Source organism: Ursus americanus, chromosome 19 (genome assembly GCF_024610735.1).
Source record: "Ursus americanus isolate L20-20 chromosome 19, mUrsAme1.1.p, whole genome shotgun sequence".
NCBI lineage: Eukaryota > Metazoa > Chordata > Mammalia > Carnivora > Ursidae > Ursus > Ursus americanus.
Window position 1 is genome coordinate 14,160,041 of NC_142145.1, and position 15,079 is coordinate 14,175,119.

At 43.9% G+C, this 15,079-nt stretch overlaps 1 long non-coding RNA gene across 3 annotated transcripts; it reads right to left on the reverse strand.

Moving 5' to 3' along the window:
* Positions 1-3,235: 3,235 nt before the first annotated feature.
* Positions 3,236-15,077, reverse strand: LOC123787437 (uncharacterized). Of its 3 annotated transcripts, XR_006778217.2 has the most exons (5): positions 14,847-15,077; positions 10,955-11,114; positions 9,728-9,789; positions 7,451-7,622; positions 3,236-5,106 (listed from the first exon to the last, which is right to left on the reverse strand). It is a non-coding gene; the product is annotated as an uncharacterized LOC123787437 (long non-coding RNA). The 3 variants fall into 3 exon arrangements; XR_006778219.2 differs by lacking the exon at positions 9,728-9,789 and having other exon boundaries at positions 14,847-15,075; XR_006778218.2 differs by lacking the exons at positions 9,728-9,789; positions 10,955-11,114 and having other exon boundaries at positions 14,847-15,074.
* Between the last annotated feature and the right edge of the window lie 2 nt (positions 15,078-15,079).

Below are 15,079 nucleotides of genomic sequence, written 5' to 3' on the forward strand. Positions count from 1 at the left end.
TTTCATATGTGCTCAGCTTTCTAGATTCCTTTTCTTTCTTCTTCTTCTTCTTCTTTTTTAATGGGCAAGCCTCTCCAAATTGCAAGGCATGCTTGGCACTATTTATACTGTAAGAGGCTTAAATTTTTAATTTTCTTTTCCATTTCATCGGAACATTTTAGAAAGTTGCGCAGCTTTTCATTCCACGGCATTCTGAACATATCCTACCACTGTGATCCTCACCCCTGCAGAGCCAGGGCAGGGTTGGACTTCCAAGAAACCCGTGAAGATAATGAGAAGTCCAGCAGGTCAAGAATGTTCCATGAAGCAAAAGTGGGCCAAGCCCTCTACCTTGTGAGATCCCATTACCGTGAAGGAGACAGCAGACCATGGACTTGGATAACCAGGGTCTAACAGCCCATGTGTTCCCAGCTTACCTAATACCTAACGTGCTCTCTACAGCTCAACACATTTCCTACCTTTTTTTTTAAAAAAAGATTTTATTTATTTATTTGACAGAGATAGAGACAGCCAGCGAGAGAGGGAACACAAGCAGGGGGAGTGGGAGAGGAAGAAGCAGGCTCCTAGCGGAGGAGCCCGATGTGGGGCTCGATCCCACAGCGCTGGGATCACGCCCTGAGCCAAAGGCAGACACTTAACGACTGAGCCACCCAGGCGCCCCACATTTTCTACCTTATGTCCCCCAAAGCATTATCAGAGGGCAGAGTCCTTCGCGACCACAGACGGCTGAATCGCATCAGGCTGTATGTCACTGCATTCCATGGTGGCCACTGATGGTATCTATATGCCAAATTTCCATCTGAGTGTCCTCCTTGTGAGATTTCAGGAGGAACAATTAGTGGTACCATTAAAATTTCCTAACTTATTTTGGTTTCACCCTTAAGCAACTGCTTAATTGGCTTGTTTCCCTTGAGACCAAACATTTTCCCACAGTGGGAGCATAGAAAATTAATTGCTTCTGGAATATAGAACCAATGGGCATGGGTTTGGGAAAGAATTCTCTTTTTTCTAAGGTTCTTCTGGGAAGGGAATCATTGTTACCACCTTCTTGGGCCTGAATCCTGCATTCTAAACATTGCCTGTGCTTACTGCCGCTAACTTCCAAGTCTATCAGTAAAAGGGATAAAATGGAAATAAGCATCAAAGCCAACCATTAAAAACAGTGATATCTGGGACACCTGGGTCACTCAGTAGGTTAAGTAAGTCCAACTCTTAGTTTTGGCTCAGGTCGTGATCTCAGGGTTATGGGATCAAGCCCTGCATTGGGCTCCATGCTCAGCAGGAGTCTGCTTGAGATTCTCTCTCTCCCTCTGCCCCTCCCCACCAGGTGCATGCATGTGTGCATGTGCGCGCTCTCTCTCTTTAAAATAAATAAATACTTTAAAAAATAAATAAAAACAGTGAGATCTAGGGTGTTAGGTTAGCGCTCACAAGTTCAGGCAAAAATAGCCTATTGTTTGTGAGAAAGCTCAGAAAACACACAAATCAGCAGCATGTAACTGTTTGCCAGCACCAATTTCTTTGTCCTGGCCATCAAATCCTCTCTTTTGTGTTTATAAGTATAAGAAATGGACACAGAAGGGACTACACCTGTGAATTGCGATGACATTGCTTCATCTCATTGCTCTTTTGAGTTCTTGATTGTGTGTGCTATGCTGAATGGTTAAAGAAAGCCCATAGAATGTGTTTTAAATAAAATACTTTGTTTTCAAATTTCCTGCATCTGTTGACAGCTGGTTAAATATTGCCTCCTTTCCCAGGAGAATCATTATCTTGGTAGTTAATGCTAGGAACTGCTCATCCCTGCCTCTTTCTTTCTCCCTTTCAAGGAATTTATCTAGTTGTTTAGCTCGTATTTAGTGACTCCCTTCATGTCATATACATTCTGCGAGATGCTGGGTGCATGGTAGTGAACACAGGGCATGGTTCCTGCCTCCCGAGAATTTAGTCTTAACACAGAGACAAGTACTTAAAATGTTGGTCTAGAACGTATATGCATGTATATGTTGTGTATATACACATAATACACATTCGTGCATGTGCACACACACAAATTACAAATTGTGATAAATGATATTAAGGAAAGAAATGAGAGACCTAATTTAAACTGCGCTGGTTGGGAACAGCCTTCCTAAAGATGTGACTTTGGAGCTAAGACCTGAGAATAGGTTGGACCTAGAAAGTAGGAAAAATGAATTCCAGGGAGAGGGAACAGGCTGTATGAAGGCGCTCAGAGAGTGACCTGTTTGACAAACTGGAAGGAATCCAGGGTGAGGGATAGGAGTGAGCGTGAGCCACGCAGCCATGGGAGGACTCCAGGGGTTTGCTAATCGTACAGTGAAAGGAAGTACAGGTCGGTGAGATGAGTTCAGGTTTAAAGGGATCGTTCTAGCTGTGGAATGGAGAATTGGTTTGAAGGAACCAAGGGGGAGAGGTGTTTGCCATAAAAATGGAGCAAGGGAGGAAGGAGGATGAGGGATTCACATTGTCTTGAGGGGAGAATTGACAGGACCTGCTGATGAATTAAATATGGGAATCACAGAGAAGGAGGTATTAAAAAATGACTTTTTTCCCTCTGATTTTTGTCCTGACTGCTTAGTGAATTTCACTTTAGGTGACCTTTCTCCTAGGACTATTGAAAGGGTTCAGAACAAGTCTCCCCAAAATATGCCACTGTAGCATGAGAATTGTTTTGAGCTAAGGGCAATCAAAATCCAGCAGGTTCAGGAAAAACTGTTTACCACCCCCTGGACTGCCTGAATTTACACTGAAAAGGGAGCCTGTACTAGGAAGAGAGTATTAGCAGAGATTCCTCTCCTACTGAAGAAATTTACAGACCTGATTGGGCCATCTTTGTTTTTCAAACCTCTCCTCTCCCTTCCAGTGAATGGCCTTCCTCCCCTTTGTATCCCCAACCCCTCTCCCTCCCCTCAGCTCAAGCCAATTACCTGGCTGCCTCTTGAGTCTACATATCTTTACAGAGGTGTCCTGATTGTACCTGATTAAATTTGTTCTTCTCCTGTTAATCTGTCTTATATCATTCTAATTGTTTGAACAGGCAAAGAACCTAGAAGGGAAGAAGGGAAAAATTTTCCACCCCAACACCGTGCAACTTGTCTCACTCTGAATCAGAAATAAGCTGAGTTAGTTTTTCCCCTCTGCTGTAGGACCTGGACTGGGGGAGGCTAGGCAACTCCACAGGAGGTATCTCTGAGAGAATGAATACCTGCAGGAATATTTAAACTCCAGGTCTTTATTTTTTTTAAGTCCAGATCTTATAAAAACAATGTAATAATTTGAAAGTGGCTGAAACCACAGACTGTAATAGTGATCATTCACAGGTGTTATATGTGAGGAACTATTAGAGATATAAAATGAGTTCTCTTACAAATATCAATTCCTCTTTACTGAGGAAACTGGCTTGAACTCTGAATTAGTGTCAACAAGGAAATGGTTCTGGCCTGGAATTTGCTTCTCCTCCAGATCTGGGGATATTTTTGTCTATTTGATTGGTTGCACCATATTGTCTTGCCCCAGGACATCCGGGTAGGAATATTCATTTCTTGGTTTTAGGACTCTCAGGAGTGACTCCTTTCTCTGCTTCTGCAAATATGTCATGTGCATTTTGAATAATGGGTCTTTGTCAATTGACCTCCACGGGAGGCTTTGTTTCTCTCCAAAATGCTTTTAAAATGTCATTGTATATTTTATTAGTAAGTAGTCATAATTAATAACAAGTATAATAGCTACTATGTACTGAATGCCAAGAAACTACGTTTAGTGTTAGACCTAATCTCGCAGGGTGGGTGTCATTGTCCTTCATCAAAGTCAAATAGGCTGTGAGTGGGCGGAGATGAAATCTGAAGCCCGGCGGGGCTGCTCCCAGAGCCAGAGCTCTTGACCGTTGCCTGAGGTTCTCTCTCCAGTGGCCACTCTCAGGTGTGATTTAGGATCCCCATGAGCTTTGGCAAGGGGAGGGATATTTTAAACCACCAGAAGAGGAAACAGGGACTTCCTCTTTGGCACCCCACCTGAATTTAATTTAGACTTGTATCTGTAACATCCTGTGGGCTGCTACACATCCTCTTTGATTTTCTTTTCTTTTTCAGTTTTCCTCCATTATATTAAAAAACAAACCCTTTTCTCCAACTTCATCTTTATCATTCCCTTTCCAAGCCGAAAAGGACAATTGACTCACCATGGCAGTTCTATTTAAAAAAAAAAAGTCTATTCTAGACTTGGTTCTGCCATATGATGATTGTTTTCTAATTTCTAATTATGGATATTATCTTAGATGAACCATTAACAGCTTCTTCATGTCAAAGCACAGTGGCTGGTACAAAATAGATGCATCATCTGTGCTAGTTGGTGTTGAATCCTAAGGAAGGAGGAGTTAGGCATTCATTCACTCGATAAGCATGTGTTGAGGACCCTCTCTATTCCTGCTGCCATCCCAGGGGTCGGGGGTGCAGTGATGATGCTGAGATTTAAAATACCCACAGGCACCCAACTTCAACTCCCATCTTGCTCTGCCCCCCACCCCTACATTAACTGTGAGGCTTGGCAAATTGCTTACCTCCCTTAGCCTCTGATTTCTCACGCAACAGTTAGGGCTCATCAGAGGATCTATTTCATGAGACTGAGGAGGATGGACTGAGAGTGCATACAAGGCCCTTAGAACAGTACCTGGCACATGGGAAGTGATCAATAACTGTCTCTGGTATTATTATGGAAAGGAAGATCAAGGGGAGCTGGACTCCACCTGCCAGTCTAAGTTAATCAATAAGCATGCACATATCCATGTGTGTGGGATAGTGATTTCCAATGTTGGGGAGAAGAAGGGTGAATATGTGATCTAAAAGTATTTTTATAAAACTAAACAGTACATCTTCTATATGACACAAACTATGGAAAGTAAAGCTCAGCAATGTTGTTGACATTAGACATCGTGGATCTTCAGAGTGAAAGCAGGAGGGCAGAGCGCAGTCTAAGACAATTTCTGCAGACTGAAATTTCAGCTTGTCCAAAGGGATGACTGAGTGAAGAATAAGCCAGCTTGAGCCAAAGGCTCTCCGTGCCCCTTGATGTTTTCCGTGGTAAATGAATCTGTGAAGAAAGGACAGATTTCAATTTTGATATACATTTAAACAGTGCTATGACCCAGCATTAACTAGATTTTCGGAGTGAAGACAGACGTGACCCAGAGATGTGTGGACCGACAAGTAGGCCGGACGGAGCCAAGCATGGGACTTGGCCGCCATGGCCATGTTGCTGCTCGGCAGCCACCCGCAGCTGGTGTTGGGCTGAGGTTTGGTGTGGAGTCCAAGGCAGAGCTTCGGAAGGATTCAAGTGCAGGCCGGAGTCCTGTGGCTCTCAGCATGGGGTGAGTGGGTAGGCCTGACCCTGGAGGTCAGGATGTTCCAATAAGCAAGCAGAACACGGCTGCAGAGAGTGGTGGAGGCAGTGTTCAAAGTCCGGCCAGACGGGCAGCTGACCTCAGAGGGGAGCTTCAGGAGGGAGCAGGGTCCTAATCTCTGGGTGAGGGCACAGGGAAGGGAACTGGCCAGAGCAAGGCAGATCTTGTTTATAGACCTTGAACCCCAACCCCTCCCATAGCTAGGTCTCTGTAGCAGGGGTCAGGACCCAGAACCTACCACGGACAGCTAGAAGCATCCAGACAACCTCTATTGAAGAGCCTCCTAGATGGGGAGGGATGGGCCTGTTTGTAAGGGCCTGATGTCACTTGCTATGAGGAACGGAGAGGAGCAGAGGCCGAAAAACATAGAATTCCTTCCAGAAGCCGCACAAACAACTGCTACTCTCGTTTCGTCTTCCTGTTTTCTGGTTCTATTTAATTATTACTAGTACACCACATTGTTTTACTTAGTAAAAAAACAAACAAACAAATCCAATATATGCTATTAAAACTACCCCTGCCTCTAACCATAGGATCTAAAATGCCCGGGGTAGCTCCGAGCTATAGTCAATTTTATTGCTTTCAATACATGGAAGTCATAAAACCGACTTAATTTTTAAAAATAATTTTTATATGTCTTTGCCATAAATTGACAAATTAAAGACAATCCTCTGCACTTCACATTTTCCACTTTTGGTTTGGAAAGCCAGCCCTTACTGAGGAGTCTTCAAACAGAGCATACTTGTTGGGTTGGAAAGTGGTCATGCGGGTGACATTCTTTCCAGTAGAAAAATGCGTTCCAAATTTGAAACAGCCACACTAGAAGTTCTTCTCATCAAGATCTGTTTGGAATACACTATAGCGCTTATCCAGAACCTTCTGTAAAATGGTGCTCATAAAGGTCAACTGTGGTGGAGAGCAGGAGAGGCTCTTCCAGCCCAATGCCTCCCCCAAAATCTAAAGCCACTGAGCCCCGGGTACTTTATCCTTGAACTCAAAACAGGACAACCACTACTAGCATTAGGCGTGTAGTCCTTTATGCCTGTCCACTGGTATCCCTCCCCTCCTTTGAACAGTGTCTCCTTAGTATCTTTCAGGTGTCTGCCATCAGGTGTGAGTGATAGTCCCTGAAGGGTGATCAAGTCCATTGGTCATCCTTTCTTCCTTCCGTTCTCACAACCTCTTCTCTGGGATATAGATTCCCTGTAGAGCACATGCCACGACCACCTGCCTGGGTGTCCAAGTCAGACATCATGGCGTCATCCTGCTGCAGGGAAGAATTCATGCTTCCATGGAAACGTGCATTGTCTAGAGGACCCAGCTCTGAGTATTCCAGTTGCATGGGGTAACTGATAGATTGCAGAATAATCCTTAGCCGTAGATGTGCAGATTCGGTTCTATCTTGTAGAGGTCGGCTGAATTCTCTTCACTGGTTTCGCCTCCATTTGGACATTCATTTCAATATTCCTCATCTATAAATGTGTCTATTTTTCAATTTCTCCCTGGAACCACTTATAACATCTGCCTGGTTTCTTCTTTATGGGTAAAATAAAATCTTTAACATGTGTTCATCTTATATCCTTATGAGTCATGATTTTACCTTTTTTTTCTTTCAAAATTGTCTCTTAACATCTTCTTTTTCTCACTCACAGCTACTCGTCCTTCATTTTATGCACTCGGCGCTCTCTTTTTAAATGCCTCTAATTTGTCTCTTTCCCTGCAACCCACCGCTGGCCTTCCAGGTCGGCTCACTGACATTTCTCATGCGGATAACCGCAACAGCCCCCTAACTGATACCTTGTCTCCTGCCTGGTGCCTCCATCCTGCCCCCCACACTATTGCTCCCCAAACTGAAATCCCAGCCTGTCCATTTCCACTTAAAACTCCTTGAAGACTTTGCACCACCTTAGACCCCCAAGCTGGGCGGTCTAAAAGCTGGGCCTTGAAGATAGGCGGTGAGCTGGGCCCTGACCTCATCTCTGTCACCTACACTGTCCTCCTCAGCCGATAGGTGAGCACAATTTCTTTTAATACCTTTTAACACCCCGCTGACTTCTGGGCCTTTTCTTGCGCTCCTTCTGCTTGCCTCTCCTTCCCATCCACTGCAGCTGGGCTAGCTCCTGGGTACCCATCATGTCCCAGCTCAGATGCGTAGGGGAGGAAAAACTCTTTTCTGTTCTGCCATCTGAAGTTCAACATCTTGGGCCTGCAAATAAAAAAAAAAAAAAAGGCTGAAGGGAAAGGAGTTTGGGGCTTCTGAGCAGGGGAGGTAATAGGGTGGGTGTCTGGGGGGTGTAACTGAAAGATCTCAGACTATTACTTAACCACGCGGACAACTATAGAATGGGGCTCCTGCCTTACCGGTATGGGGGGGGGAGATGAAAAGAGTTAACATACACAGAGAGCTTAGAATAATGGCACGTAGTAAGACTTGGACAAACACTAGCTTTTGATAATAAGCCCCCACATCGAAGAGGGAGGCAAGTCATTGGGATATCAGATGCCCATCTGAAAGCCGCCTCTCGATGCGTGCTTGTGAGCCAAAGCTTGCAAATCCAGTTGGAGATTTATTTCAAGGAGTTTATTTTATTCATGTTTGCCGCTCTCCCTTACGAAAGATTTGTGTGTTCGTGGTCATCTTCAAAGAGGGCTTTGTGGCCAGGGCAGAAGCAGTTGCAAGGCGAGACCAAGTCATCCGGCCTTTGTGAATCTTGTTCTGTGTGCAAATGTCTCATCTTGTGTGTTTCTTCCTGATGGCTTTCGGGAAATTCCTCACGCTTTCACGTCCCATGCTTCGCCTCTCTTGATGCCCCCTCGAGTGCCCCCTCTCTGCCCCGCACCAACGTTACCCCTCCGTCTTTCAGTTCTGGGCTCTTCCTGGTGAACCGAGGTGAGAGTCGGCAGCCTGGGACAGGCCGGTGGCCGCTGTGGCAGCTGTAGTCAGGAGAAGCCAGACCAGACGTGGGGGAGAGTTTCTGCCCCCTTATACTTTTGCTTTCCACAAACTGTTTTGCAGCTGGGTTCTGAGAGTAGACTAAAGACTGAGCTTGCACCATGAAAAAAGCCACATTAACCTTGCAGCTGCATAGAGCGGGAAAGTATGAAGCCGGTCGTCTCCAACAAAGCATTTATCCAACCCCCTCGTGATGTCAGCCCCGGAACGGGATCCGGGGAATACATTACATATGTAGCTCTTATTCTGCAATTTGATTCTTCCCTGTAACAAAGTATCACAGACATCTTTCAGATCAGTATTTATTTATTTTTATTTTTTTAAAGATTTTATTTATTTATTTGAGAGAGAGCACGTGCACACAAGCAGGGGGAGGGGCCGAGGGAGAGGGACAAACAGAGTCGCCACTGAGCTTGGAGCCCGATGTGGGGCTCAATCCCAGGACCCTGAAATTGTGACCTGAGCCAAAGTCAGACTCAACCGTCCGAGCCTAGGCGCCCCTCAGTTTCAGTATTTGTGGTGACACTCTATTCTTCTTGAGGGGTACGTGGTATTTGTTGAATGAATGTACCATATTTTTTTTTATTATTCCCCTTGTAAATGTATTGGTGTATACATGCTTAAGCATTATCGTAGAATACATATCTAGATATGGGCTTCTAAATTCCTAGGTACCTATATGTTAAAGTTTAAGAGGCACTACAAAAATGCCTTCCAAAAAAATACCAATTTATTTGTCTACTACCAGTATATAAAAGTTCAGTTTCCCCCACACAGCGAAACTTTTTTCTCTCAATATAAGAAGGAAAGTGTTATACTTTAGATTTTTATTTCTTTAGCAACTTGCATATCGTTTCACAAATCCTTTTGCTATTTGTATTTCTTTTATAAATTCCCTGTTCTTATCCCTCACCTTCCTCCCGCCCTTTTTTTGGTCTTTTCTTCAGGTTTGTAGAAGCTCTTTGAATAGTGTGGCTGTTGACCTGATACCTTATGCATGCTGCACACGCTGTCTCCTCCCGGTCTACCTCTTGTCTTTTAATTTGCTTTTGTTTGCCTCTTTTTTGTTGTTGCCAGGCAAAATCTTTTTTTAAAAATTGTTATTATACATTCACATCTGCACATTTTCTTTTATGGCTTCTAAATTTTATGTCTTGCAGTGGAGTTCCCACCCCAAGACTATTAAACCTAATACAGAACCTTAAATTTCATATAAATAGGGGTGAGTCAGTTTGGTTCATCAGCAATATTTTATTAAAAAATACAGCCGCCAAGTGCCTTGAAGTACAGGCAATGCTCATTTGTTAAACTGACGAATGGCATCCTTTAAAGGGACGGTTCTTCACCAAAACACTTACACTAAATTGAGTTCTCCAAACTTGCAAGAGCTCTGTAAGTATTCCCGGTTATGTCACTGGATCTTTTTCAAGAGAGAGCAATACAAAGAAAGAAAGAAAGAAAGAAAGAAAGAAAGAAAGAAAGAAAGAAAAGAAAGAAAAAGAAAAAATTAAAATCTTCATGTGCAAAAGGTGTATAGATGGAATCTTCTTGCTTTTCTCAGTGGGAGTAAATGTTGAGCTGCTTGTGCATAGGACCCTCTATGTGCTCATCTCCATGCCACATCCGAAGCGGACGGGGGAGGGGGGTGTTCTTTAGGGAGTATTCTCAAGCACTGGAAATCCGGGTGCCGTGTGTTTGGGGACTCATGGAGAAGTTCGAGAGGCCTCTTGGGAAAGGTACCATGAGAAGTAAGGAGATGGCACAGTTTAGGGAAGTAAAAATCAATGACGGATGAAACTGGCCTGTCTTAGAACCACATCCTGGGCAGAATCTAACTCAGCGGCACCTGCTTCTAGCCCTAGTCCAACCCACACCTGCCGGAGCCGCCTTCTTCTAAACAGCCTCAGCCTTTCTGCTCAACAGCGTTCATCTCTGGCAATGAAAGTGTCTTTTAAAAAGCAAACAGCTTTTGGATATTTCATGGCCTTCCTCCTTGGATATTCTGAAGGGTTCGGGAAACCAAATCAGAAGATGGAGTACAGAAGACCTAACAAGGGGACACCCAGGTGGTATGGTCGGTTTTGGCTCAGGTTGTGATCTTGGGGTGCTGGGAGTCTCAGCATGGAGTCTGCTTGGATTATCTCCCCTCCTGCATCTGCCTCCCCACCCCATGCATGTACTCTCTTTCTCTCTCTCAAAAAAAAAAAAATTTTTTTAAAAGAAGACCTAAATTGGCCTGCTGCATGAATTGTTCCCTGGGGCCCAATACTGCTAGACCCCTGTGTGTGGGCATGAGGCAAACTGCCGGCTTCATTGGAGGGGGGCCCTGGGTGGCCTGAAGCGCCTGTGAGCCTGGTCCCCAAATGGCTTGGGGATGCAGCTGACACTCACTCACGGGTCTTAGTTATAGGTGGGTATGAGACGTTTGGAAATAAAGTGTTCTAGGCAATTAGGGAATCACAGGGGATTCTCACTGTCTTCAGGCTGATTTTCCTCCAATCCAGGACTGCCTTCCCACTTCTGTTTGGAGGCATCACAAAGCCACCTCTGTCTCAAAATACCCCTGCTCCCTCATTCCCTCTCACCTCTCATTGCCTAGATTGTTCTTCCCTTCTTGAAATGTTGTTCTCAAAGCAGCCCAGGGGAGCAGTGGGGCTGATGGAGAGAAGGAGAAGAGCAAACAACGACGGGGAGTCTGGAGCCCACGAGCAGCGTCCGCACATTCATAGGAGAAGCGGGATCCCCCTGGAAAATGGGCAAATGCTATGCACCGGCAATTCACAGCGTGTATTTAGTTTCCTAGAGCTTCTATAACAAAATGCCACAAACTGGAGGCTTAGAACAACAGCAATGTATTTTCTCACAGTCCAGGAGGCCAAAAGTCTGAAGGGAAGGTCTCAGCTAAGCAATACTCTGGCCCCTGCAAAGGAAGGATTCTTCCTTGCCTTCTGCAGGTGTGGTTTTCCCAGACATTGGTTGGTTTGTGGCAGCACAGCTCCGATCTTCATATGGCATTTTCCCTGTGTCTTTCCCCACAGTCTACCCTGTGTGCATATCCATGTTTGTGTGCAAAGTTCCCCTTCCCATAAGGACACCAGTCATACTGGAGTAGAGCCCACTCCAATGACCTCATCTTAACTTGGTTATAGCTGCAATGATCCTGTCTTCAAATAAGGTCATAATCTGAGGTACTGGGGATTAGGACGGTTTAGTCCATGACACAGAGAGGCAGTTTTAAAAAGCTAATAAGCTTATGAAGGGGTGCCTGAGTGGCTCAGTTGGTTAAATACCCAACTCTTGATTTCTGCTCAGGTCATGATCTTAGGGTCCTGAGATCAAGCCCCACGTCAGGGTCTGTGGACAGTGGGGAATCGGCTTCAATTCTCTCTTTCTCTCTGCCCCTCCCCCTGCTTGTGCTCTCTCTCTCTCTCTCAAATAAATAAATCTTTAAAAAATAAAATTAGCTGATCTTACAAAGAGATGATCAAAACCATTAGCAATCAGAGAAATGGAAATTAAAACAAACACGTTCCTCTTATCAGACTTGTAAACATTAGAAAGTTGGTAATCCCAACTGTTGTCTGGAAAGTGAAGACAAAGGAATACAGTAGTGGGAAGACCTTCCAAAACTCCTAGCAGATTCCTGAAACCATAGATAGTCTCAAACCCTATATATACCATGTTTTTCCCATACATAATACCTATGATAAAATTTAATTTATAAATTAGGCACAGTGAACGATATACACTAACTAATAATAAAATACAACAACTACTAAATTGTAATAAGAGGTATGCGAATGTGGTCTCTCTCTCTCTCAAAATATCTTATTGTACTGTACTTGTCCTTCGTCTTCGGGTAATGATGTGAGGTGATAAATGCCTATATGATTAGTGTGGAGCCTACTTAAAAAAAAAAAAAATCCCAGCAGTTTGGCTTCTAGGAATATGTCCCAGAGAAATTCCCACATAACACCATAGTGGGACAAACTCAAAGATGTTTACTGTAATCTTATTTTTGGTGGTGGAGAATTGGAGGCCACGTGGATGTCCACTGGGAGAAATGAGAGTAAAATGTGATAGATACATAATATAGGGTATCATTCATATTAGAAGCAATGGCTCAGATACAGAACCAAGAACATAAGAACATGGATAAATCATAAGCGTGTAGTGTTAGTTAACAACAGCAACAACAAAAAGTAAGAAGCAAAATGAGAAATAAAATACCATAAATTTTAGAGAAATCAAAAGTATATACATACCTTTTGATTATGGTGTTAAGTATAAAAAGCTATGATAAAATGTCATAGAACCATACATCAAGACATTAAAGAAAAGAAAAACACTCCATGCAAAAACTGGTAACATTGGCCTAAGATCTGTTGTCCAGTTAGTTGTTTGATGGTAATGTCAATATCTGGGTTTTGAGAATGCATGATAGTCAGGTAAGATGTCACCATTGGGAGAAGCTTACATGGGACCCCTCTACTACTATTTATTTTTATTTTTATTTATGTTTTGTAATTTGGGGGAGGGAGGAGCAGAGGGAGAGAGAAAGAATCTTAAGTAGGCTCCCCTCCCAATGTGGGGCTCCCTCCCATGACCCTGAGATCATGACCATGACCTGAGCTGAAATCAACAGCGGACTGCTTAACTGAGTGAGTCATCCAGGCACCAATCGCTACTATTTTTTTAGATGTCATCTAGTGTGTGTGATAAGATGTAAAAGTAAGTACAATTTGCTATTTTGATCAATTTGCAGCGTACAGTTCAGGGGTATCAAGTACATTCACATTGCTGTACAATCATCACCACTGTCCTTCTCAGAATGGTTTCATCATCCCAAACTTGACTCTTCATACCCATTCAATAATAACTCTCCATCCCCCTACCCCCCAGTCCCTGTTAACCACTCTTCCACTTTCTGTGTCTATGAATTAGACTACTCTAAGCGCCTCATTTAAGTGGAATCATATAATATTTGTTCTTTGTGTTTGACTTACTTCACTTAGTAAACATCTTCAGCATTCACCCATGTTATAGCATGGATCAAAATTTCCTTCCTTTTTACAGTTTAACAATATTCCACTATAGGCATATACCGCATTTAAAAAAAATCCATATTCATCTGTTGATGGACACTTGGGCTGTTTCCACTTTTTGGCTATAGTGAATAACGCTCTGAACATTGGTTTACAAGTATCTGAGTCCCTGCTTTCAATACTTTCGGGTATAGACCTGGGAGTGAAGCCGCTTGGTCATATGGTAATTTTATGTTGAGTTTTCTGAGGAAGTACCAAGCCATTTTCCAGTGCAGCTGTAGCATTTTATTCCCCTACCAGCAATACAGAAGCTTTCCAATTTCTCTACATCTTTGCCAATGCTTGTTTGTTTTGGTTTGGTTTGGTCTTTTGTCTGTTTTAAATAATAGCCATCCTGCTGGGTGTGAAATGGTATCTCTTTGTGGTTTTGATATTTCTCTAATGAGCAATGATGTTGAACATCTTTTCATGTGCCTCTCTGTACTATTTTTTTTAAAGATTTTATTTATTTGTTTGTTTGTTTTAGAAAGAGAGAGAGCATGGTGGGGTGGGGGAGGACCAGATGGAGAGGGAGGGGGAAAGAACCTCAAGCAGACTCCATGCTGAGCTGGAGCCTGTCGCGGGGCTCAATCTCACAACCCTGACATCATGACCTGAAACAAAACCAAGAGTCAGACGCTTAACTGACTGAGCCACCCAGGTGCCTCTGTACTACTTCTCTTATTACATCTCGTGTGTCTATAATTGTTTCAAAATGAAATTAAAAGCTCATGTATATCATTTAGAGATCTATCTATCCATATATTCATGTATATCACAAAAGAATACCATCTTGCAAGAACACATGCAAATAAAAAGATACCCAATAAACGGATTAGAATGGTTGCCCATCAGCGGAAGTGACTGGAGTTTGGAGATAAAGAGAATTAAAAACAAAGCAACAGAGGGCCATTGAGAAGACAAAGATGATCTTGTGCCTTGAACTGAGGTGCATAATTAACTCAAACCTTTGCACAGTAAATTGAAAAAGAAAAATAGAAAGGAAAGGCAGAGAAAACCCATTTTTAAACCCACGTCATTTCTGGTCCTGCCTTCTCCTCCTCTACAGTATTGGCTGCTATTTAGAAGACTGGTTTGTCTTCCTTAACCATCAGGCCTCTTTACCCACTGGCCCCTTCGTCCCCCCCCCACCCCCCCCACCCCCCGTCAGCCCGCAGAGAAATCCAAGCTGGGGAGATGGGCTGGGTAAGTCTCCGTGGTCAAGAGAAGCGTTGGCAAGAAGCAGCAACCACGTGGCTCCCCGTCCCACAGTCCGCCAGCTCTGGGGCTTTGGGCCTCAGCTTCCCTTCAGGAAAGTGCAGGAATTCATCTTCTCCAGGGTCCCTTCGAGAGGTCACATTCTCTGACACTGAAGTTCAGGGTGCAACCTTACCTTCATCAACCCTCCCTGGGCCAGCAGAACACCCAGGCCCCGGGGCGCTGCTGCCGCGGGTAGTAACAAGAAGCGCTGGTAGGAACCACCCCCATTTGCAGGTGGTCAGAATGGACAGGTTGTTCTTTAAAAGGTGACCTCGATCAGTCTCAAACCGGGGGAGGAAACCAGGGGAGGTTAATTTTTCTCAGCGAGCTGCCACCCAGACAGCTTCAACCTTCTCTTTGGCATTT